The 25,827-nt window shown below is 42.5% G+C and overlaps 1 protein-coding gene across 1 annotated transcript in view; it reads right to left on the bottom strand.

Moving 5' to 3' along the window:
- SLC32A1 (solute carrier family 32 member 1) overlaps positions 1-14,526 on the bottom strand; it is a 62,377-nt gene extending 47,851 nt beyond the window's left edge. Inside the window, exon 1 of the mRNA XM_043495852.1 lies at positions 14,047-14,526. The gene's annotated coding sequence lies outside the window, so the exon portion shown is untranslated. The remainder of the gene's footprint in view (positions 1-14,046) is intronic.
- Positions 14,527-25,827: the final 11,301 nt, after the last annotated feature.

Here is a 25,827-nt window from a genome sequence, read left to right as displayed (position 1 = left end):
ACATAATGGAGATTCAATTTGAGCCCTCAGCTGCATTTGCTTCCTCATTATTCAAAGTGCTGTAATTTTCTCCGTAATAAACAATTTTTCCCTGCTCTTTTTTGCCTTGTTCTTGCCTGAAAGTTCAAAGAGAGGCTTTTTAGTTTTTGTATTGTTACATGGGAGCTCCTGGCCAGTAACGAAGATAAAAACTCAGGGCTCTTTGCACAAGGCTATGAGGAGAGTGCAAGCTTTCTTTGTTCTCTTTCAGACAGCACCTGGAAATGATTACCATCATTTGCAGCCATTTGCTGACACTGTTTTCCACTCCCAGCCCCCACTCCACCATAGAGGGCCACTCCATTGTGTACACTGGCTGCTACTTATGATGCCCAATCTTCTCTTCAGCACCCACCATTGTCTTATTTCCTCTCAAAGGAATACAACACATGCTCAGATCTGTGCCTCACCTTGTTCCCTGGATAATTTTTCCAAATACCTTTGTAGGGTAAGGAAGTGGGGTTAGCTGAGGAACCTACTAGTGATTATGCAGCTGCATTTATTATATTGGGGGAAAAGGGGCTATTTCTCCCTCACGCTTTCTTTGAAGAGGGCTATATGACTTAGCTGCTTTAGCACATCCACCATTGCTCATACCAGTGGTATAGTACTGGTGCTAGAAGAAAAGGAAGGGAACATCAGACACTCCCCTCGCCTTAGGCTACATCTACACAGCAAAAAAAACCCCACACCACATGGCAGCAGGTCTCAGAGCCTGAATCAACTGACTCAGGCTCACACTGCTGGGCTAAAAACAGTAGTGTAGGCATTCAGGTTCAGACTGGAGCCTGAGCTCTGGGACCCCAGGAGGCAGGAGAGTCCCAAAGCCTGGGCTCCAGTGCAAGCATCTACACAGCAATTTTTAGTCCCACATCCCAAGCTCAGCACGCTAGAGTCAGCTAACGTGGGCCAGCCGCAGCTGTGCTATCGTCAGACTTTTATTCCAGAGTAGACATACCCTTAGAGAGCTGGTGGCCAGGAAGCGGTGGGCAGCTCCCTGTTTACTGGAAGTAGAGTGGGGTTTGTCTCTGGATCTGGGGAAGGGTCTCAAAGAGCATAGAAAGGGGAGGACACAGGGAAGAAAGGGAGGGTCATGGAAGAGAGGGGAGAGAACAACAAAAACAGCACTGAATTAACTCACATCCAACCCCCTCCTGCCACCGCCCAGAATCCCAAGGGATGGATGTATTCATCCTTTGCCTTCAAAGGTTAATTCCAAGCAGCACAAATGAGTTGCTGAGGCCCTTGCACCAACTGGCAGCTCACTAGCTATGTCTACCCCTTCTTTGAGTGGGACCAGAGGGAAGGCAGCACAAAGCCCATTATCTCTTCTGGCTTTGGGGCCCACCACTTGCTTGAATCCCTGTAGATGACAAGGCCAGCCCTGTAACAAACAAAGATACACAAAGTAATGAATAGCACTTATGATTTCTGTGCCTTAACAATATGAGGAGAAGGAATTTTTCAGGCAATATGAACCTGACATAGGGCTGGAACCTGCAAGGTCCTGAGCTGCACCATGTGGTGCTGAGCACCATCAACTCCCATCGACTCCCGTGGGAGAGGAGGGTGCACGGCACCTCATGGAGTGCTCAGAACTACAGCTGGTTGGAAAATAATTTCTCTCTCTCTCTCTCTCTCTCTCTCTCTCACACACACACACACACACACACAAAACATGAAAGAAAGAAAAAAAACTATTTTCTCTAAAACAATATGAATTTTCATTGAAAAAACTAAAACCAAAACTTTTTTTGTTTTTGTTGAATGCAAAAATTTAATCACAAAGTTCCATTTTCTTGAAGAAATTTCAACATGCTTTATTCAAGGTCCTCTCCTGGTTCAATATCTAGTTAAATGGTAGGACTAAACGGTCAGTTTTCATAATGGAAAGTGGTAAATAGTGGAGTCCCCCAAAGATGTGTACTGGGACCTGTGCTGTTCAACATTCATAACTGATCTGGAAAAGGAGGGGGACAGTGAGTTAGCAAAGTTTGCCGACAATACAAAATTACTCAAGATAGTTCAGTCCAAAGCTGATTGTAAAGAATTGCAAAGGAATCTCACAAACCCAGGTGTACTGAGCAACAAAAAGGCAGATGAAATTTAATCCTGATAAATGCAAAGTGATGCACCTAGGGAAACATAATCCCAATGGCACATATAAAATGATGGGGTCTACAACAGCAGTTACCACTCAGGAAAGAGATCTTGGTGTCATTGTGGATAGTTCTCTGAAAACATCTGCTTAATATGCAGCAGAGATCAAAAAAGCTAACAGAATGTTTGGAACCATTAGGAAAGGGATAGACAAAAAGACAGAAAATATCATAATGCCACTATATAAATCCATGGTATACCCACATATTGAATACTGCGTGCATCTCTGGTCACCCTATCTCAAAACAGATATTAGAACTGAAAAATGTACAGAGAAGGGTAACAAACTATTAGGGATATGGAACAGCTTCCATATGAGGAGAGATTAAAAAGACAGATTGTTCATTTTAGAAAAGAGAGACAACTAAGGGGGGGATATGATAGATATCTATAAAATCATGAATGGTGTGGAGAAAACATGTTATTTACTCCTTCAGATAACACAAGAACCAGAGGTCACTAGATGAAATTAATAGACAGAAGGTTTAAACAAACATAAGGAAGTGCTTCACACAATGCACAGTAAGCCAGTGGAACTTGTTGCCAAGAGACTTTTTGAAGGCCAAAAGTATAAATGGGTTCAAAAAATAATTAAGTAAGTTCATGGAGGATAGGTCCATCAGTGGCTATTAGCCAGGATGGTCAGGAACGCAACCCCATGCTCTGGGTATCACTAAACCTCTGACTGCAAGAGGCTGGAACTGGACAACAGGGGATGAATCACTTCCTAATTGCCCTGTTCTGTTCCTTCCCTCTGAAGCATCTGGCCACTGTCAGAAGACAGGATACTGGGCTAACCTATAGCCCAGTAGGCTAGCTTACTTTTACTATATTCACTGCTTTGCATTATATGTTGCTTTGCAAAATATTCAGCAATAATGCAAGAAATCTACAGGCCTGTATCCTGTAAGACATTAGCTTCAGCAAAAAGAAAAGGAGTACTTGTGGCACCTTAGAGACTAACAGATTTATTTGAGCATAAGCTTTCGTGAGCTACAGCTCACTTCATCGGATGCATTTTGCGAATACAGACTAACATGGCTGCTACTCTGAAACCTAGCTTCAGCAAGTTAGCATAAGGCTTGAGGCCTACGAACTTTGCGCATGTAAATGGCCCAACAGAAAACCAAGTATTTTGGGAGCTGAAAATAGAGTTTAAGGGGAAGTTCTGACCACGGGTATGAGAGTCAACCATAGAAGTGTCCTGGCAACGAACTGATGTACATAACAGGTACATGAGATACATCTAAGGCTAGCCTGTTTGCTTGCCTATATATCTTTTCTTATGAGTTTGCTTATTTGTTTCATTATAATAGGTTTATATTAGAGTTTATTTTGGCTGTAACGCAGGGGGACCTACAGGCCACATCCTGTATGTTGAGCTAAGGCAAAGTTAGCATACATATGTTTGGGACCTTTGACCTAGACAAATGGTAATGAGTTAAAGCATAATGTCCATATATGGCTGTGACACTTAACATAGAGAATGTGTTGAAGTAGGTTGGCACAGGGGGCTTCCTAAGTTCAAAGCCTTTTAAACTTAACAGGTGCATCACAACTTGGAAAAAACTGAAAAAAACGGGTAGGACAGAAATAACCAATACCTAACCACAAAAGGGCCATGGTAACAAATTGACGTGTACGATAATAAGTTGCAGAGTAGCAGCCGTGTTAGTCTGTATTCGCAAAAAGAAAAGGAGGACTTGTGGCACCTTAGTCTCTAAGGTGCCACAAGTCCTCCTTTTCTTTTTGATAATAAGTTGAGATCACTAATATATTAACCTCTAGGAAAAAGACAGTCCAACATCAGTAAGGGGAGGAAATACAAATAAGGGAAAGGGGGAAAATCCCCTATTGAATATGCATCAAACATAACAGCATCAGCGAAGCATATTATAAAAGTGGCATCACAGCCTAGGGGCAGTAGGAGAGGGAGATGTAGTCCTTGGGAGGTGCCAGAATGATGGCCACTGGTGATGATGGGGAAGGTGATGATGATGAGGAAGATGATGGCTAACATTTCAGGTTTGTCCTGCAGGAGATGATGTGAGTATATGGATGTGCAGATGTACGTTCTGTAGTATTTCTATCTCCCTCACTGAGTGGGAGTGTTTGTGACTGTGCTAAATGTATTAAAAAAAACATATTTGTAAATATAAAAGCGTTCCTATAGTGACTGTGCACAACGGGGTTCCCAACTATATAATCATTTAAATACTGGGCCTGATCTTGGGGCAAGAACCTGTCAACCCTCAGAGTGATAACAGGGGATTCTTAAGTAATCAATATAATTAATACATAATCTAAAGTTCAGGCAACAAGATGGACCATTGATCTGACCCATTATGGACATACTTATGTTCACCATGCAAAATCAAGCCCATATTGCATCTGATTATGGTGCTTCTTTAGGGAGAACGACAAGGGTATAAATATTCTCAGTTGCTCAAAACACAAAGTTAAACCAGCCGAAAGTAAATACACATTTTTTTCTTAATTGACTCTTTAACTGTGCCCGTGTAGATCCAGGCACCACAATAATGTGTCAGCTTGGGAGAGCGAAAGGTCTGTTCCTCCCAAAGGGCATCTGAGCTAACATTTCACAAATTACGTTTCTGTTTTCCTTTTCTGTTGATACTTTCATTTTATTCAAAGGTCATTTTTTAAAACCAGAAGAATGTGGTGGAAGCAGCTTGTTTCCGAACGCTTGAAGTTTATAGTCACTCCTTTAGTGATGAGGAGAATTATAAAACTTTATCATGATTATTGATGTATATATTGATGTATATGACCCCTGAGGGGTCATATATTGGAGTATGCAAAACTGGGGAAGCAGAAGTCATTGGTCTATATATATACACATACACACACACACACACACACACACACACGGCTACCTAGCTATCAGGCAGGTAGGCTAACATTTCAAAACATGGGTGCCTAAAGTTATGCCTAAATATGGATTTAGGACCATGTAGATGGCTCTACTGTCCCTATCCAGGTGAACTGAAAGGACAGCAGGCTTAGATTACTCCAAGACCATTGCGAATTCCACCCTAGAGAGGAAGAAGCACCACACTGACCATGCAGGAAGACAAAGGTGACCCAGATTGCTCTATGACCCTGGTATTAATTAATGTCTTTTCTACTGTGATACCAACTATCTGAAACCAGCAAAGCCAGAGCTTATCTAAGACACTCCTAGTTGAAGAGTACAGTATAGAGAGTTGTCATTTTTGCACCCACCTCTGGCAGCCTAGGATGAGAGATCACTGAATGGTTAATTCACTTTACAAGTTAATAAAAAAGGATATTGTTACTCTGGCTGTTACCATAACTAAACTGAGAAGGTTTTCATGGCTATGTTAGATGGTGTCAGAGGCTTAATATTAATTAAATAGCAGATTTAAGGTTATCACTCATATCCGCAGCTGTGATCTGAATTATTGCTTGATGATATTACATTTTTTATTTGCTTGCTGCCTTTGATTGATTATTTGTATTTGCTGGGTTATAACGTGCCATATATAGCTTCTGGAATGGAGCTGTTTTGATTCTAACTGCATTACATTCTCTGGTCAGATGATTGATTGGATCTTCTGAGCTTGCCATTAAATACTAGCCCATCTCTGCTAGCCTGATATGTATCTATAGCCATATTCACTCATCAGTGTATCCTGTATTCAATCATCCCTGTATTCATTTCTCCTGATATTATTATTAGCCTCAGGGAAGTTGTTTCATAGGCTATTTAGTTTGAATTAAGCATGTATGTCAGTCATTTCTTGGTCTTAATAGCACATAGATAGGATTCAAGCCTGGATCCAGCCCTTTGACTAGTTTTGATCTTCCATGCTCCATATCCAAGTTGTTTTATTATTATTAAAATAGGTGTTAGGTACTTTTCTGAAACTTCTCACAAGATTCCTGACATACTTTTATTAGAGAGGCTTTGAAATAGAGCTTGTTGTTCACCTGATTCTGTAATTTCTGAAGACTTCCCGGTTTAGTCAGATATTGTATGAACAGGAAAACAAATTTTCACCAAAAGTCCCTAGCCCCTAACCCAAAATAATTACTGGGCTCCACTTGAGCTGGTTTATATTCTTTAGGCCAGATTCTGTCATCATTTAAAGTTTGCCTAAACATACTGTATTTACTCCTCATTTACACCACTGCAAGGTCTGATCTGCATACGAACACGGACTGAAATAACCAACAGTGCGAATTAAAAGCAATTTACTTATCTGGCAACAACCTCTGCGTGGACACTCTTATTTGAGCGTCCTATTTCAATTTTGCTTCCAGTTTAAATAAAATTGAGAAGTAACACACAGACATGCACCTAAAATTCTGAATTAAAAGCAATTTTGTTATTTCAGTGCATGTTTGTATGCAGATCAGATCTGACATTGATGTTAATTAGGACTGAATACACTGAAGTTACCAAAGCTGATTTAAGGGCAAGATGAGTCATACCCTGCGTATTACCGTAGGTTGTTACTGCCTAAATTCTCCATGTACTATACTCGGATTTCTGTTTTTCTAGATTATGTCCTCTAGTTGTTGAATACTTTGCAGCCCAGCCTTATCTTTAAACCAACAAAGTTTGCATCCAGAGCTATATTTCTCCACAGCAGGAGACTGTAGATCTAAGTTAGCTCAGGTCCATCTTTAGGCTGTGTACTGTACTAAGTATTTCAACTATCTTCTTCCCACAGAAAAACTCATATGCTTTTCCTCCATGATTAGCGTGTTGGCACTTTGTCCATATGCAGCCTTTACATTAACTTTCAGCTAAAGCTTTCTGAGGTTCTGATGAGTCTGGATAACCTTTTTCCAGCTTAATGCATGTTTCTTTTTTCACATTCCTCTGCATTCAGACCAGAAGCAGAACCACCAAATCAGGAACACATCAGTAGTCAATCTAGTCTGGTATCCTGTCTCAAACCGTGGCTAGTACTAGAACCTTCAGCAGAAGATCTAAAGCATCCAAAATTGACCGCATGAAAGGTGGTGCTGATGGTAGTGGTAGCCCAAGTTAAACCAGGAAGTGCCAAAACCTACTTAAGAAAAGCTGTTCTGAGATTCTTATTGTATAGCCAAGAACTGTGGTTGGTTCAGTAAAGCATCAGAGCCTCTAAGATATTCTTCAAAACCTAGGCTCAGAACCACTCTGAGATTCCCTCATCATGATATTGAATACATGAAGAAGCTGCTTTGTCAATTTGTTACAAGTGCATGCTGCTTTGAACAAAACATGAGACAACACTCAATCATGTGTCTTCTTTCCCTTTCATCTCTCTCCACCCTTGCTACCCGCAAATGACTCACAGAGCTTCTTTTGGGGACTTCTTTACTAACTGGCATTCTTTATGATTGAAGGAAAGGATGGTATTGCCTCTCCCGCAATCAGAGGTGAAATGAGTCATCCTTTGCTATTTCTGGAGTCAGAGGCATGAAGCCTGCAGATTTCTCTGCTGCTGCTGCCAATTGAGAGGTCACGTCGTAGGCAGAGGGTGGGGGGAAATCAAAACTAAATATAGTCATGTATATATGTGGTAAATCTGTGCAAAATTCAGTGGTTTCTCCTTGTTATGATTCATACAAGTTTTTGCATGGTTTCAGTTCCTATGGGTTCTTACTGTGAATTTTGCTTTGAATTTCTGATTTAAACTAAATTGAGATGTCTCAACAACACCAAAAATCCCATCTTCTTGGAGCACTAGGATGCAATATGGCAGGCCCCAAGGTAATTCAAAACCGTTTGGTGGTCAGCACACACAAGACCAAGCCATATATTAGCCACGTTCCCACACACAGCTATGGACCTGCAAAAGTAGAAGGTTATACTATGATTTGGGGAACTTGAGTAAAACACTGTTTGGTCTCATCTGCACGGCAAGATCAAACCATGTCAAATGATTATCATGTCTGAACTTGGTTCCTGCAACAAATGTAAGGATTAGAATGTAGATGGGACTAAAGTCTCAGAGGTCAACTCAACTAAAACCAGAAGGTTCCACCTGCTTTCGGGCCAAAACCACCATGTTTTTCATATTTATTTTCCATCAATCTGACTAGAGTTTCCAGTTTGTATGGACACCTGAAACTGGGTGCATTTCGCTTTGGGGCAAAAGTCTTGCCTAGTTCCAGTACAGGGGCAGAAAAGGCTTTTCAGGGTGCGTGTAAGCCATCAATCCTACTTCTCCCCCCATCCACCCACCCCCTTCTACTGTGCAAATAAAGAATATTAGGGGCCAAGTTGAGCACCTAAAAATTGGGGGACCTACACTTGAAAACTCAGGCCTAAGTAACTTGTTGACACCACATAGCAAATCAATGACTAAATCCTTAGCAGAACCCAGATCAACAGCTTGCCAGTCCAGCATCCCATCCACTGGACCACACTGCCTCCTTCTAAAACCACGTGGCTCTGAATTTAAGTATCTATATTGTAGTTAAGAGGCTGTTTCTCTCTATCGAGCCTGCTCTGCTCCTGTGGAACCAAGAGGGCTCACTCTACTAACTGGTAGAGCTTCTAAGCAATATTAACTATAGACTCCAGACAATGTGGCAGTGGCCCTTGAAATTCTAGTGGTTAAAATAAAAATAAATAAATAAAAAGAGTTGGCAGTGCATGCTCCTAAGCCACCTGGTGGAATAGTTAGGGGGCATCTGTTCATGGTATACTGTGCTCCAGCCCTTTGAGTATGCTGGGGATTTAGTCAAGATCCCCATAGCCAAAACACATCAGGCAATGACTCAGAAGTGGCTTTGGGAAGAGGGACATCCTTGCCTGACAGGGTGAAGGGGACAAAGCATAACTCATGCTTTCCATTTAATCCCCATCAGTGCACACATGCAATCCATTTTTTAGAATACTAGGCACAGTAAGTAAATACACCTCCCCTCCCCCCCCACACCCACAAAAACCCAGCATATTTGTGTATATATTTTGCACACATGCTATGTATTCACATGTGTATGTATGTGTGCACCTTTTTTGTGCAGACAGTTGCATGAGGAAGGGAAAAATAATTGTGCACACAGAATAACAGAGGAAAGCAAGGGGCTGGAGTCTGAGGTGAATTATGTTTCCATCTCATTAGCCTGCCAGCTGTAGCACTAGCTGTGCCCATCAGAGATTTGCCAAGAATTCTGATTCAGTCAGTCATGGAGGTCACGGCCTTCAGGATAGAAAGAAAGGGGAGGGAGGGCAGAAAGGGGCAAAGATCTTATATTAATGTTGGACTGCCTCTTGAACAGTCAGAAATTATTATTATTTTTTTTTTTTTTTAGAAACAGGTCCTAGTGTCAGGAACAGAGTTATAGAAAGTGTTACATCTCTGAATTATGCTATTCTTTTTAGGTGCAGACTCTTGTAGTTCAATGGTTTCACCCGCTGTCACAGGTGGATCGTTGCCTGGAGGCAAAAAATATGCCTGGGGTGAGATATATTGATTACATCTTAATTGAACTACCTCCTTATCCTGCCCATTGCTAGGTACCCCACACTGCACCCATCACTTTCACCTCACAAGTGGCCTGTGAAGCGCCCTTCCCTTCCCCCACTCCCCATTGAACTCCAGGTTTTTCAGCCTTTGAAATGAGAAGTCCACATACAAATTCATCCAGCTGCTGAAATCTCATGGAAATCTCACCCCTCAGTCTGGAGAGTAGAAAGACACTTTTGGAAAGCCTCCTTAGAAACTAAACAACGCAGAGCAGAGAGAACAGATTCCCAGTATGCATGTGCAAGTGCAAACAACTTGCAGAAAGTAAGTATTTTAAATCAAATGGCAGCTTATGCAAGACGAGAGAAATCCTGTCCTTTTGCCGCAGAAATCCAATGAGATGAGCAGAGGGGTTAAGCACAGGGCTAGAAACACCTAGGTTCCCTGGAAGAAGGGACAAAGCAACCTTTCATTCCTCTCCTCAGATAGATACAATGACTTTCATTCTACATTGACCTGAGACTCTTTTTCTCTGCTTCAGCTGAGTAAAGGCAGGGCTGGCCCTAGGTGTTTTGTTGCCCAGGGCAGCAAACATTTTTGGTGCTCCTCCTTTATACACAAGGCAGCCAAGAGATGTAGTGCCCCTTCCCCACCCTCGGATGATGATTTGGTGCCCCTAAAAGTCAACACCCTGGGTGAGCACCCAGACCTAGGGCTGGGTCTGTGTAATAGGGCCCTAAAGGCAACAGATTTATGTTAGGGTGGCAGAGGGGCTCCCCTGGCAGGTGTAGAGCTGCCACAACAGCTCTGCACCAGCTCCCCGCAACCCCTGACATACGGATTATGCTGGGAGGGGAAACCATAGCTGGAGCACACTACACTGGCTATTCTCACTTACAAACAGCAGCTGAGGACTAGCCGGTCTCCCAGGATCTGCGAGAGTGAGGGATCATCCTTCAGGATAGGTTGTAGATACTAGATGATGCACTGGAGAGGTTTTAGTTGGGGGCTGTAGGTGATGGCTAGTGATGTTGTGTCACTTTCTTTGTTGGGCCTGTCTTGTCCCCTATACTAATTTCCCCCTACTCACACCTTCTTGTCAACTCTTTGACATGGGCCACTCATTACCACTACAAAAGTGTTTTCTTCCTCCCTTAGTATCCTACTGTTAATTGAATTGTCTTGTTAGACTGACCTCCCACTTGATATGGCAACTCCCATCTTTTCATGTGCTGTGTATTTATACCTGCAATTGTATTTTCCACTCCATGCATCTGATGAAGTGGGTTCTAGCCCACGAAAGCTTATGCCCAAATAAATTTGTTAGTCTCTAAGGTGCCACAAGGACTCCTTGTTGTTTTTGCTGATACAGACTAACACAGCTACTACTCTGAAACCTTTTCAAATATAGGTACAACATTTGCTACTCTCCAGTCTCCTACCATAGTGGCTGCTTTTCAATAAGCAGATGAGGAGCTTGAGTGTATATAGAGTGGTTTGGGATCTAACCAACAGCAGCTCTCAGGTTCCCCAAGAAGATGGAGGAATGCAAAGTTAGCTTAAAGTGAATTGGTTCATGTTCACATACATGCACACCTCTCTCCCCTAAAATGTACAAATAGAGAAACCAAGAATCAGGGCCATTGTGTTTATGGCCTTTACCACATATGGGTGTTTCAGAACATGCCTTTAAAAAGCAGAGGTCCCACTTGCTTTGCATGAGTATTAAAGTTTTCATAGCACTTTTCACATGTAAATAAGTTTGCTGCCTAAATCAAGACATTTCTCCTGCCCTCTTGTTGTGCAGCATATTGTGCATTACTTGGTTTTTGGATACCTCTCTCACCTACGCCAAAGGTGGTTGCATTTTTGCAGGTGAAGTGATCTGCATCTGCGTGTAGCATTTTTAAAGCTTTGTGAAATTCTTTGCATGAAAGGTACAATATTAATTAATAAAACTAGAACAGAGAAAGGGTAGACACTGTGTTAGAGGAGCTCAACTGGAAGAAGTGCTCAGGGTCAGAACACACTATGACTTGTAATGGGACATGAGCATTAGCCCCACATTTCAGAAGTAGATCCTAACTTTTCCAGAGTTAGGTGGGAGAGAAGGAGGAGAATCCAGGGGTTAGTTCAGCCCCTTCCCTAATACTCAAGGTTGATCTCTCTCTCTCTCTCCTCCATGTCAAGATTACAGACTCTGAAAAGAACAAAGAAAGGAACATAAAGAACCCTAGCAGGTGCATGGAATTAACCGTTATAAAATGCTGTCAGAAGCCAGTCTCTTTCCATTATCCAGATAATTTTCCTCTTTTGTCCTGGGATGAATAGATCACTTAGCACCAAAATTGCTCCAAAGGAAAGTTGTTGCCATAGCTTTCAGAGCAAGAAACTTAGTTATACAACAAGCAGTAATCAACACATGTTGCATCTTCTAGCTGTAATTTCCCAGTTACAGTGATGTAGACTATACAAAAACTGTATCCAGTGTCTAACGAGGATGCTGTAGAATGTGTAGCATTGTCTGATGTACAAACACAGTATTTTTCCAGATTTGTGTAACACTTACAAAGTTAGTCATAGGACTAATGAATACTTCACTTTTCTAGAAATATTTGCTCCAATAAAAAGTTTCCCTTCATTTGTTTCTTTTCTAGTAAATTATCATTTGTGAAAAAGAAAATTTGAATAGTCACACCAAGAATCTGAATCAAGGAGTGATGTTCATCCAATCAGAAACAAAAGCAGTACCATCTGACCCATATGTCCAGTCAGAACTAGCCAGCTTCACTTGAATCCGAATGATCAGCTCCAGCACAAGCTACACATAGTTATTCACAGAAGTTATCTGGCAGATAAATTTTGAAAACAAATAAATTAGTTTATTGCCTTGACTAGCTTATGGACAAGACACAAAACATGAGCTGCTGATACTCCATGGAAAGGAACGTGGGTTCTCCCTCTCTCACTAGCCTTCAACCACCAAGAAGGATTCGGAAGGAAATGCCACAAAGGGAAACTTGTGAAATTTCCCAGCCCTTACACAGAGTCATAGAAATGTAGGGGCCTTAAGAGGTCACCTAATCCATTCCCTTGTGCTGATGCAGGACCAAATATACTTAGACCAGCCCCAATAGCCGTTTATCTAAAAACATCTAATGTGTCAATAACTGGACACCATACTTCAGCTGAGGCCTCATCAGTGCTGAGAAGAGTGCGATAATTATCTCCCACATCTTACATACAACACGCCTGTTAATATGCCCCACAATTATATTAGCCTTTTTCACAACTGCATCATATTGTTGGCTCATATTCAGTTTGTGATCCACTATAACCCTCTGATCCTTTTCAGCAGTACCACCGCCTAGCTAGTTTTTCCCTATTTTGTAGTTGTATCTTTGATTTTTCCTTCTTGAGTGTAGTATTTTGCACTTGTCTATATTGCATTTCATCTTGCTGATTTCAGACCAATTCTCCAATTTGTCAAGGTAATTTTGAATTCTAATCCTACCTTTCAGAGTACTTGCCACCCGTCCCGGTTGATAACTACTCTTAGAGTGCTGTCTTTCTATTAGGTGTGCACCCACTTCATAGTAATTTAATTCTTACCATATCTCCTTAGTTTGCTTATGAAAATGTCACATGAACTGCATCAATAGCCCTGCTAAAAGTCAAGATATTGCAACTACAGCCTCCCCACCATCCACTAGCCCAGTTACCCTGTCAAAGAAGGGAATGAGGTTGGTTTCATAGGATTGATTTTGACAAATCCATGTTGGCTATTCCTTATCACCCTGTTATCCTGTAACCTTACAAACTGATTGATTTTTTTAAGTGTCTTTCCAGGAATTGAAGTAAGGCTGATTCATCTAAAATTCCCTGGGTCCTCTTTTTATAGATACTATATTTGCCCTTCTTCAGTCCTCTAGGAGTTCTTGAAGATAATCTCTAATCGTTCTGAGATTGCTTTAGATCATTCCTTAAGAACCCTAGGATTAATTTAATCAGGCCCTGCCTACTTGACTACATCTCATTTATCTAATTATTCTTTAACCTGTCCTTTCCCTATTCTGGCTTGTGTTTCTTTCTCCTTGTTGTTAATATTGATTGTGTTAATTATCTGGCCACCATTAACCTTTTTAGTGAAGGCTGAAGCAAAATAGACATTAAACATCTCAGCCTTCTTGATGTTATCTATTAGCTCTTCTTCCCCACTATATTGTAGACCTACATTTTCCCTCATCTTTCTCTTGCTCCTAATGTATTTATAGAACCTCTTCTTATTGCCTCTTCTGTCCCTTGTTAGGTGTAGCACATTTTGTGCTTGAGCCTTTCTGATTTTGTCCCTACACGCTTATATTATTTTATTTATTTATTTTACACTCACCTCTAAGGCATCCCCTTGTGGCTGCTTCTGGGGATTAGCTCCTCCCAGTTTGATGCCCCCTTCCTTCCGTAACTCGCACCACAACCTCTCTCTCTCTCTCTCTGTCACAGTGCTTCCTCTTTGTGACTTGGCCCTTCTTCATGCCTTGGCCCTCTGGCCAGGTCACCTCCCCTTCTGGGGTATCAAAGTTTCACCAGACCAGTTGTCCCAATACCATTCCAGCCAGTCTTCCAATTCAAGACTGTGCCATTCTCCCAGTGGCTGGTAGGGGAACCCAGACCCAACCACTACTCTGGGCTCCAGCTCAAGAACCTACAATCAGCAGTCAAGGTCTGTACCATCTCAAGCCTTGTAGTGGTTTCCCTGGGCATCTTCTTCACCACTCCTTTGGATAAACCTCTTCCCTTGGGGTCAGGATCCCAGGACTTCTGGTCCTCACTTGGGTTTCCTCCTTCTCTCCTCACTAGGCCCAGAGAACGACTACCAACCTCCACACTGCAGCCCCTTCTGCTCTCACTTCCTGGCTTTAGGCAATAGTAGGCAGGGGCTTGTCTATCTTCAATTAGTGCTTGTCAATCAAGCCCTAATTCTCCCAGGTGCAGCCTACTAAGCTAATTAGTCCCTTCTGAGCCACCTTAACCCCTTCAGGAGTGATGTGGGGTGAACACCCCATCACACAATCCTTTTATGCCAAGTTCTGTTCTGGACTTATTTATGTATTATAAATAATACAGGCCTCAACCCCATTGTACTAGACATGGTACAAACACACTAGAAGACATTCTCTGCCCTGGAGAGCTCACAATCTCAGTATAAGACTTACTGTCATTGGGGTGGGATCTTGGGACACTTCATCTTTGTGCTTCTGCCTGCTTACACAGCTTATTCTGTGCTCTAAAATGGAGCTCACAACACATACAATCACCACAGAAGGGGTCAGAGACTAAATACATTAATGTTGGTGCTTGGATAGCCATAGCTGGAAGAAGGAATAAGTGCAAGATGTTATAAATTTCCCCAAAGACCTTTGCCAACTATTGAACATCCTACAGGACTTGTAAAAGGTTTTTCACAGATAGTATCAGAGCCCTTTTTGCTTCCTGTGGGATATGGATCTGATTTTTTTTTAAACAAGTGTTTTAAAACATTGTGTAGCGTGTTTTTTCACTGCTTGAATTGGCATCAGGTCTCAGGTGCAAAGAACTGCCTGGGGTTACATGCCTGGCTCTGCAAAGGACTCAGCTACAGAAAGAATCCAGATGAATACTCAGGGGCATAGTTTCACTATTACAGGAAACATGAAGCTACGAGTTTGTTCAAGGGGCAGAACTTCCTCCAATTTCTTGCTTTCCTCTGCCACCCACCTCCCCAAAGCTTTACTTTCTGTTAATACCCTCAGCAGTGGAATATTGATGACAGTAGTTAATCAAGTTTAGCAGTTAATCAAAAGAGACCATTATTTCTCCCTGAAATCCCCATTATTCTTCGTATTGACAAGCATGTTTGCAAGGATGCATTGTGGACTGAACCACATAGGTTCTTCCCTTTGAAACTAGCTCATTGCCATACAAAATCTGCCACCCTGGCTTGTTTGTTTATTATGGACCCGTCATGGTTTGGAAATGTAGCTTAAAATAAATGAGCCTGAATGCCACTGACTCTAGAGTTATTATTAAACTGCTCAGTCCTGAGGAAATTGCTTTTCATAAACATCCTAAGCTCTTATGGGTTTCTTTTAAAGTGTTTAATACAGTGAGGATCCTAGTTAATCTGAATCAATCTGCAAACTGCATCACTAATGAGAAAGGAAAATGTATTATCGTTCGATATTGGAATACTAGCGTGAAAAGGACAAGGCTAGAGAAATGGGAGGGGATGCACAATATACATATATTGTTCTCTTACTACTTGATGCATCAGCCAATACGTGAAAGAAAATGCCTGTTAATTTTTTTCTTTATTAGCCTCAAACTTTATGTAACATTTATTCCAACCTTATTGACATTGCCTACGTGGTGGCCATCAACCCTCTGATTTTATCACCTGAGATTGGCCTTGTTCAGACAGTTGTTTCCACCTTACAACAGCTGATGGCCTACATTAAAAGAAGAGCTGGGCTCAGGGCAGTTCTGAGTGGATTTCCCAATTACAGAGCTAATACCACTGCCTAACTTCAGTCTCAGGAGTGCAGAAGCCATCTTCTGGAGGTGCTCATTTCTTACTAAAATATTTGCACTATGGTAGCACTTCGAAGTCCCTTATTAGGCTCTGCTAGACATTGTACCCTCTCAAGGAGGAGAAAGTCCCTGCCCCAAGGAGCTTACAATCTAAGCAAGTTCATTTCTAAACAGGGGCCCCATGCATTGCACAAATGAATGAATGGCAGCTGGATGGTACATTCCTACAAGCAGTGCCATGGCTTGGGGACAGTGAATCCAGACACAGATTTAGAAGCATAACCCAGATGAGCTCTGAACACTCAGCAGCTCCAAGGCCTTTAGGAGGGAGAATCTCGTGTTCCAAGTCTGCTCCTACACACCAGCAAGGTATAGAAAGGGGATGTCCAAGTGACTGGAGTCTGTCTACTTGTGAAGCCAGCATGTGATGGCGACTCCTGTGAAGTGGATGCTGTTATACCCAGTGAAACTATCTCAAACTCTCCCCTACCCCCAAAATCCTTGGCAGCCTCCTTTCACCTAGTCGCCACTTCCTGAATCTCTGAAATAATAATCAGTGGCCTGCAAGAAGTGAGTTAGTGGGTCTTAATCCAGTCCCCACTAAATGTGTCCACGTGACCAAAAAAAAAACCCCACACATATTGGCAGTCTCAGAAGAGGCAACAAAGAGTGACCAGGTTAGGAAGAGTGACCACTTCTCTTCCTGCCCCTCACATCAGGGTTGAGACGTGTTGCTGAGGAGGAGGAGGAAAGGAGGGAGTCGTATGCCTAGCTTACCTTTCTGCACTACTGTAATGGTTTATTGGAAATTTTTCCTTTGAAAAGATTTTCCTTTAAAAACATAGGCTTTATTCAAGAATGAGATTTTCACCAAAAAAGTACTTTTGTGAGAAGTTGTGCTTATAAAATGGTAAATGTACTAATTTCAATAGCTATTTTGCCAGGTTTTTCTAAATAAGTTTTTAATATTCTTGAAAAAATGGAGGGAGGGGGCTAAACTGAGAAACAGGTCACTTTTGAACACCACAGAATAAAGAAGGTCTAAATTTTACGTACATACAGGGTTTCATTTTTTGCCCAGCTCAAATTCTTTGTATTCTAGTAACATGTAGAAAATTCCAATTAAAAAAAATGAAGGTTCCATCATGCTAGATGCCATCAAAACCATTTAATAAACAGACAGCTCCTGAGAGAAAAGACTTCAGTCTCCAGAGCTGCCAACCCAGCACTTTTCACCCCTGCAAAACGGGTACAAAACAAAACAAATTAACCAGCAGATGCTCCACCTTCCATAGCTTTACAATGTGAACTAGCCAAGTGACGTCAACCTTTCATTTTCCCCCTCGCTGACAGATAACGTGATACAAGAAAGAAATTCCCTAGACCTGATTTTGCATCCGGTCAGAGAAATGACGCAGGTCCCAGCCCTTGTCACATACCCGACCTTCTGCAAAATTGAAAAGAAGAGATGAAAAATAGCAGCTAAAAGAACAAACAAGAACTCCAGGAGTGCCTGACCCCTTCAAATAAATTCAAGTGCAATAGTGCCTATACAACAACATGGAGCCAAGACTCCTTGCATCACATTTTTTAAAAATGTAAAAACTAAGGATCTGTAACCAGGAATAAATTCTTATTTGCATTGAGGCTAAATTGAAGAAAATGATGCACATTTTTCCTCCCAGAAAATGGGCAATGTAGACCAATCTGGGTTGCTATGCAACCAAGGCCTGCACATGGCTGATAACACTCAAGGCATTATCTGCGTGCCTGACTGCACTGAATCAGAACAAAGCCTGGCTAATGAAGCTTTCAAATGCTGTTGGCTTTGCCTTTGACGGTTCAACACAGGTTCTCCCTGCATGTATGTGACAGTCACAGCAGTGACTCAACATCCCCTCTAACCATGGATGCCTCCCAAGCCCGGACAGGAAAAGCCCAACGGAAAGTGACAGACAGACAGCAGCGGAAAAGAGTGGCAAAATGTCTGACACCTAGCTAGTTTTCAAAATGGAGGACAGCGATGCAGAGAGAGAGAAAAAAGAGGGGATAAAAGAGCAATCAATAAACCACCTGCACAAAACGATGAGCCACTGCACAAAAGACCAAGCGGATTTTGTTTAATCACAGAATGCAATAGTCCTATTTCACCAAGGCTAGAGTTTATATTCATGCTGGAACAGGGACAGGGAGCAGAAATCTTTCTAGTATTAGCTAACCAGGAGGAGAAGAAGAAAGAGTGATCCTTCTCCATTAGGTTATGTAGTTCAAATACCCTTCTGCTAATGCATGCACTAATATGGGGAAGGGTACTTAAAGCCAAAAATCAAGTCTAAAAAATGCTATGTTAAAATAAGTTTGGTTCTGAATGTATTTACTCCATTCATGGATGGATGCAATTTCTTTCGACTATCCTGCAGTTGGAGAAACAGATCCAGCAAACAGATGAATGCTGTCCCCAGCAGGACAGTGTACACGCTTTTCCCCACACCTTGTCTGTCCCTACCCACCCTCAGCTCTCCCAGGTGATACTGAGATGGAGTCCCTTTTTACCGCAATTTCTGATAGTCACTACCAATCCCATTGTTAATAGGTAAATGCACTGGGGATATCCTCCTTAGAAAGGCCAGTTAATTAGATACCCTCTCTACCCCTCTGTCCTGAACAGAGCTATCATCTTTTCCCAGTTGCTCTGCCATCCACCAGATAGTCCATTTTCTGGTAGGACAGAAGATACCACAAGAAGAAAGGAGATCCTATTTGTTCCATTTCATGAATTTCTCATCTCTTTTGAAGGGATCATGTTAGGATGCGATGTGCATATCTCCAGGGATCCTTTACCTGCAATCACAGAGCAGTCTGGGTAAACGCTGTACTTCCTGTTCTCTGTCAGCAAAGAAAGCACACAGCTCTATCAAGCTTCGGGTTCTCTGCTGCTGCTCCTCACCATAGTGTTGGAATGTTTCCACACAAAAATCAGTATCAGTGTCCCTAGTGGACTCCATAAGCATCTGGCTCTTCTTCAGTTTTAGGGTAAAAAAATCTCTGCTTCTGTATCGAGATGAGGTTTGTTGAGTTGCAGAGGAAATTAAACAAAAAGGTGAGCCATGTTGCATCTTCTCCTGTTAGAAAGACAGGGTGACGTGCAAGTGGGGAAGAGGGAAGAAGAGAGCCTATGTAAATACCTAAATGTAAAACAACTTCTGGGTCTGATCCTGCTGTCAATGCAGTGAACATGAGTTTTGCAGATGTCTTGATGATTCAGAAGGAAGCAGGTAACCTACTGAATCAGCAGCATCTTGGGTTGTCACTAGAGGTGTCCCATCCAGCTATTAACCAGGCCCAACCTCGCTTAGCTTGGGTGAGCTGGGGGAGGGGGAGAAAGGGATCACAATACAAGGTTCTATGGCTGTAGAGCAAATTTAACGAGAGACAATTATGCAGCTTTGCCATTAAGACCAACATGTGAAAAGCTTTAAATCCGTACAACGTGTGCCACTCCTGAAATTTGCAAACCTCTTCCCCACTTTCCAACTAAATAACACTCTTTCAGTCAGTTTGTTCTGTCACAGGCAGCCAAAGTGCAGCCAGGCTTGATCGATTTGCTAATTACAGTAATTTTACCTTAAATGCAGGCAGCTGAGTGTTCATCAAGTCACAAATTCGCTGTTTAGGAAGAGACCTCCCCCCAGCTAAATAATTAGGGATAATAACAAGTGGCTCATAATAAATGCACCACACAACAATATGTGCTAAGGACATGATGCAGAGTCAGGAGGGCTATTAGGGAACCCCCATGTCTATTTCTCCTTTTGAAAAAAACAATGCACTATCCTTAATTGTCTTGCTTGAAAACTGGAATCTAGCTCATCAGCCAGCACTGTTGGTTTGTTATAAGTAATACCCAATTATTTCCTTTTTGGCTGCCTCTTATTGTGTCCGGAGAACAGTTTACCACAAAGTCATCAGCATGGGTCAAGAGCACCTTCTTCGATGTACACCGACAGATATGAAAAGCTGCAATGCGAGGCAGCGGGAGACACCGATTATTTATGGAGTTCCTCACCTCATAGCCCTCCAGTTTTTCTTAATCATTAAAGTAGCCAATTTGTGAGCCTCCTCTATAACATGGCATGGGTATTTGGGCCTCTCTTCCACCACCCCATAAATATCTTCCTGGAGGGGAAAAGAGACAGATTTTTAATTTGCATAAATTTAACTAGGCTGGGGAACTGCCTCAATTACAAGGGTCGGAGTGGCTGTACCCGGTATAACACCACGGCTGGCACTGGTGGAACTTACTCTAGGGTTTCAAGCAAGAGGTAAAGGCTACCAAAGCAGATGTGGTTTTGTCCATCTCCACTAGTGGTTGCACCATTATAGCATACTAGCTATATTCAGGACAACCCCCTAGTCAAGGAAAGGCCTTACAGTGATTATCAGTGATTGGAAAAGGAGTTTCCATCCACTCCCACACCAATGGAGAGGAGCTGAAAGCACCAAGTACAGTACTCAGTGTTGTTGCCATTTAGGGTAGATGGGGGCTCTCAGCATCCTGAAAGAAAAACACATGCAGCTCTGGAATTTTGCCCTTGCCACTTCCCCTGTTGGCCACTAGAGGCTTCTGTGTCACTTGCCCTGCAAGCTACCTGTGCCTGTGAATCCCTGAAGCAGAGTGGAGCCCTGAAGTAGGTACAGCATAGCAGAACCACCCTGCACACCCACAGTTCAGGAAGGGGATGTTAATGGAGGTCAGGGGCCAGTAAAGCCCCATCCCATGAAAGCTAGAGACAGGGAGCAACTGCTGGAGCCTGCCCCAAGAGGGGGTGCCTGTGGTAGTCTGCTTGGAAGGAGGGGTTTTGCAGAACCCTGCCAGAGAAACCCCTCCCTAGAATATAATCTTACACACACACACACACACACACACACACACACACAGTGAATTAATCTGCCTCCCTCTTACCCAGCCTCCCAAATACTTGTGCAGATGCTCCAGATGCGCCCATTCCCATTGCTTTCCTCAGCACTAGACTTTTCTGCGCCATCCCCAGTTTCTTTGTTCCTTCAGTCCCCTCTTAGTTCTATCTGGGGCACCTGGAGTCTCACTTCCATCCCCTGCCCAAGCCACGGGGTGGGGATAACAGGAAAGAGTTTATTCACCCTGCTGTTCCAGCCCAAGGACAGGGCCATAACGGGAACCTGCGAGGAGGTGCTGGAGAACCAGCTACAGAGGAAGGAAAGGATAAGTGTTTCAGATGTGCTCCTGGGCCTTCGAGAGTGGTGGAGCTCAGCCCATTGCAGGTGCCGACGGACAAAGAAGCCATGTGGCGCAGGGAGAAGCTGATTAGCTGCCTTTTCCCTCTCCCCCGCCTCCTGAGGAAGGACAGCCAATCAAAGGGCGTTCCCACAGAGGGACAGGTGTTCCCCATAGACTTCAGAAAGCCTGAAAACCTGGGGAAAACTATGGAAACCAGAGCTGCCAACTCTGCGGTCACCACCTACGTGGTGTACAGTCACTGCAACTCTGCATTATCTTCAGTGGGACCCTGGTAAATGGCACAAAGTTTAAGAGGTTGGCCTAAATGCATCAATCTTGCCCAACTGGGACAGTCCCACAATCCAAGGATAAACCTTTATGGCACTAAAGGATGCATAAAACTACTTTCACGTCATGTTACTTCAGTCCGAGACATTAAAACCCAGTGAAAAATGTAGACAAACACTGGAATTCGTGCTTCATGAATCCGGTCTCAACATACAAAGTATCACTTCACATTTAACAATGTTCCCAAATTAGGTTTGGGGATTCCTTTCATTTGTATGGTGCTCCTCTCCCCCGTACCTCAGAGGCTGCTTGAGTATCTGCAGAAAGAACTTCCAATTCATAACCGTGCGTGTTCATCCTTCGTCCTAGAAACCTCCAGTTTTAACCAGCCTGTCACCACCACTGCCAATTAAAACACAAAAATGTATCCCAAACCAAACAGATTTTTTTTAAAGCTTACAGTTCTCCTGAAAATCATGACCTACTGTCAGGAATTTGTAGAAATTATGACATTTTTAGTGAATAAATTTAAGAGGAGGAAGTCAAACTCCTCACAGGCAAGTACCAAAGGGAAAAAAGCATCTAAAATGTGATAGATGAGTTATTTGCTACAAATTATTCATGTTGCTTTAGCAAATGTGTTTATTTAGCAGAACCGTTCTGTTATCTGGTTGTTTTTCTATGGCATTCATCTCACTGTGCTAAAGTTTCATTCAGCCACTGAGATTATTCTTGTTCAAGACTTCATTGTATTTCTACACTGATTTTGTCCTGGGGCAAATGTTTTTTAAATAGGTGACATTTAAGTCAGTTCCACTTTATATAAATCTGTTTAACCAACATTTTGCTAAGCTCTTGCATGCTATTTCCAATTATCACCTCACGTCTCACTGTGAACAGTATACAAAATAAATGCCCAGCTTTTATTCAGAGCAGACAAGATGGCCATGTAATGATCAATCAAAAAAATGCCCTTGGGAATGAGAGAGATTAGCACTTTGATAATGTGGAAGATGAATGGGTGAACTGAGTTTGATAAACTGGTGTTTTCCTCAGATAATCCCTCTAAAATACTTAAAAAGAGAAAAGCAGCCTCGAACCACTTGGCCTGTTTTATCCTCCCATTCATCTAAGAATCACTTAGGGAATCCTGCATCTAGAGTGATAATCCTGTGCCCACTGCTATTGCTTTTTAAATAAGCACAGCTTTGGGCTTGTGCCAAATTTCACCACCCAAACAATAGGCAATTGCAGCACCCAGCAATAAAACAGCAACTAATCATAATTTCATTCCACAGATAACGTGTGAAACCCTTAGCTTCCCTTAATCTTAGTTAATAGTTGGTTATTAGCCGTTAACCAATAGCTGGACTACTCTGAACTATGCGTAACCATAGACATGGCCCAATGGAGGGTGGGGGGCAAAAGAATAGAGGGGTTTTGTCTTTAGCTGGAAGTTGAGATGTAGGTGAATGAACATGTATTGCCTTTCTAGGGCCTCTTCTTGGTTAGGTCAGGATGTCCATCAAGAACCTAAAGTCTCTGGCTTTGCTTCTTGTTGTCCAGAAACACTGGAGATAGAGCAGCCACAGCCTAGCACAGTGGACAGGTGACCAGTGGCAGAGGTAGGAACTGAACGAACACACACACACGGGTCATTCCCAACCCAGCTGGTTCCCTTTGGCCTTAGAGGAGAAGGGAAGCTGTTGAAGGCTGAAGTGTTCATTTCCGAACACAAGCCATAGAGACATTACAGGACAATATGGCTCAGGAATGAAGCAATCAGCAGTCTGGTTTCCTTCCTTGTTACAAGATCTTACCTGGAACCTCATCAGGTATGCCATACCTCAGTTTCCCCTTGTGGCCCAGAGTCTCCCTCCAGCTGGTAGGATGCTTTGGGTGCTTTAACCCTCTGCCCAAACCAAAAGGATCCCCTCCCAAAGAAAATTAGTTGAACAAAAGCAGACCAACCCACACCCTCCTGGGTTGAGTCCCTTTCTCCTGAAGATAGGGGTTAACACCAGTTCTTGCCCATCCCTGGGAAAAGTTCTTCTCCATGGCTGCAGGGACTGGGTGTTGGGGGGCTCCTCCCCCTTCTTCCACAGTCCTGGCCTGGGACCCCCTAACTGAAGAGCAGTAGCACAGAGCAGGTGTCGTCCCCATACTCTGTCCAAGGCCAGACCATCCTCCACCCACCCCAAATCTTCACCAGAATAAGAGCTCTTTACATCTCAATCCAGGGCACACTCCTCCTTGGCCCCCATTAAAAAACAACCACCCTTTATCTCAGGGTGTCTTCCAGAGGCCTGCAATGGAGACCCATAGACAGCTCCAGGCCTCCCTGCTAGCTTTTTAGCCCAAACACCACCCCTTCCTTGAGGGCTTCCTTTCCCAGCCCTTTGGTTGTTTCCTCAAGGCTTCCCAGCACGCTCTTCTTTGTTCCTTCAGTCCCCTCTTAGTGCTTTCTGGGACAGCTGCTATTGTTCCCTTCAGTTCTTCCTTTCCCAGGTCCAACTGTGGAAATGCTCCTGGCACGGATGTTGGAATTTGGAGTGCTGGGGGTGCGACAGCACCTCCAGCTTTAAATGATTTCCATCATATATAGGGTTTAAAGTTTTGTTCAATGGCTTTTGGCACCCCCATAAAAACTGTTCCAACACCCCTGCTGCCAGGCACATCTTGCCCACCCTGTCTCCCTCTTATTTAGCGGGAGTCATGACATCACACGATTCCCTTCTCAGTCATACAATCCATCCAAGTTTTAAAAGGGCTGAGGCCCTACAACAAGTGCGCTGGTAGAAACTTACCTTTAAATGGCCAGCTTGCTCTGTTACAGACCTCATCACTTCCTAAGAATAGGTCTGAAGGGCACCTCATCCGAAGTGAGGCAGTAATGTCTACAGAGAGTTTGAATCAGGTCCCATACCACAAGGAACACAGGGACAAATTTGTAAGCTCTGTGTACATCTTGCCAATGTCTGGAACTAAAGACATGCGGAAAGTCAAAAGTTACTTTAAAAAAAGGTCATCTTGTAGTTCGTTTGACTGGTCTTTTTGCCATTGAGTACTAAGACTTACAGTCAATATGTTTTATTGTAATATTGATAATTTTACCTCAAGACCTGTAAAAATTTATTGTTGATATTTTGACTCGAGTCTCTCTGGTTGACCAAATCTTGGCCCCATCTATAAGAGTTTTGCCATTACCATCAATAGAACAAGGATCTGTCTCTTCATCGTCTAATCCTGCAAATATTAATGCACGAAGTTTTACTCACTGTATGCTGCCAAGACTGAATTTGGGCCACTGTCTTCAAATGAAGTTAATAAATCCAGCATGTAACTGAGATCAGAATATAGGGCTAGTATCTCCAGTAGACAAACATAGTTGCATGAATGTATTTTTGTCCAGTAAGCTCATAGTTGCTATCCCATCCTAAGTGCGGATTTCATACCCTGCCACTGGAACGTGGGACATAAGAAAGCCATTTATCTAACAGCTTATGATTCTTTTGTTGGTTTATTGATTAAGTGGATTTTAAATACAGCATTAAAAATATTGTAAAAAGTTAATAAAAGCTAACATTCAAAACAAAACTTTTACATTATGGTGACATTGTTCTAGCCTCACCTGACTTGGTCTTTTTTACAAAACTAGGAAACTGAAAATACAAAAGAACATCAATTCTACAGAGATGAGGAGTTTGAAATACAATTTCAATACAGTTTTATATTCCTAGCCTATTTGCCTCACGAGACATTCCCCCTAACCTTGTTTTTCACAGCACTTATTTCACATGGTGAGTTTCTCAGCAAACCAAAGAGATGAGTTCTTTTATAGAAGTGATGGAGTAGCATTTTCCTTTGTCCCCACTCTCTAGCCCTTGTAGCCACTCAGAATGCACAGTTATTATAGCACTATAAAATATTCCTCATACCAAAGCAAGCAGAGTCCTATACTGCAATTTAGACTATCCTGCTGCTGCTGTTGTCTGTCTTTGTACCTTGAACTATATATATATATATATATATATATATATATATATATATATATATATA

Source organism: Dermochelys coriacea, chromosome 13 (genome assembly GCF_009764565.3).
Source record: "Dermochelys coriacea isolate rDerCor1 chromosome 13, rDerCor1.pri.v4, whole genome shotgun sequence".
Lineage (NCBI taxonomy): Eukaryota > Metazoa > Chordata > Testudines > Dermochelyidae > Dermochelys > Dermochelys coriacea.
The sequence above is the reverse complement of the archived record's forward strand: the minus strand, read 5'-3'. Positions and strand labels throughout refer to the sequence as shown.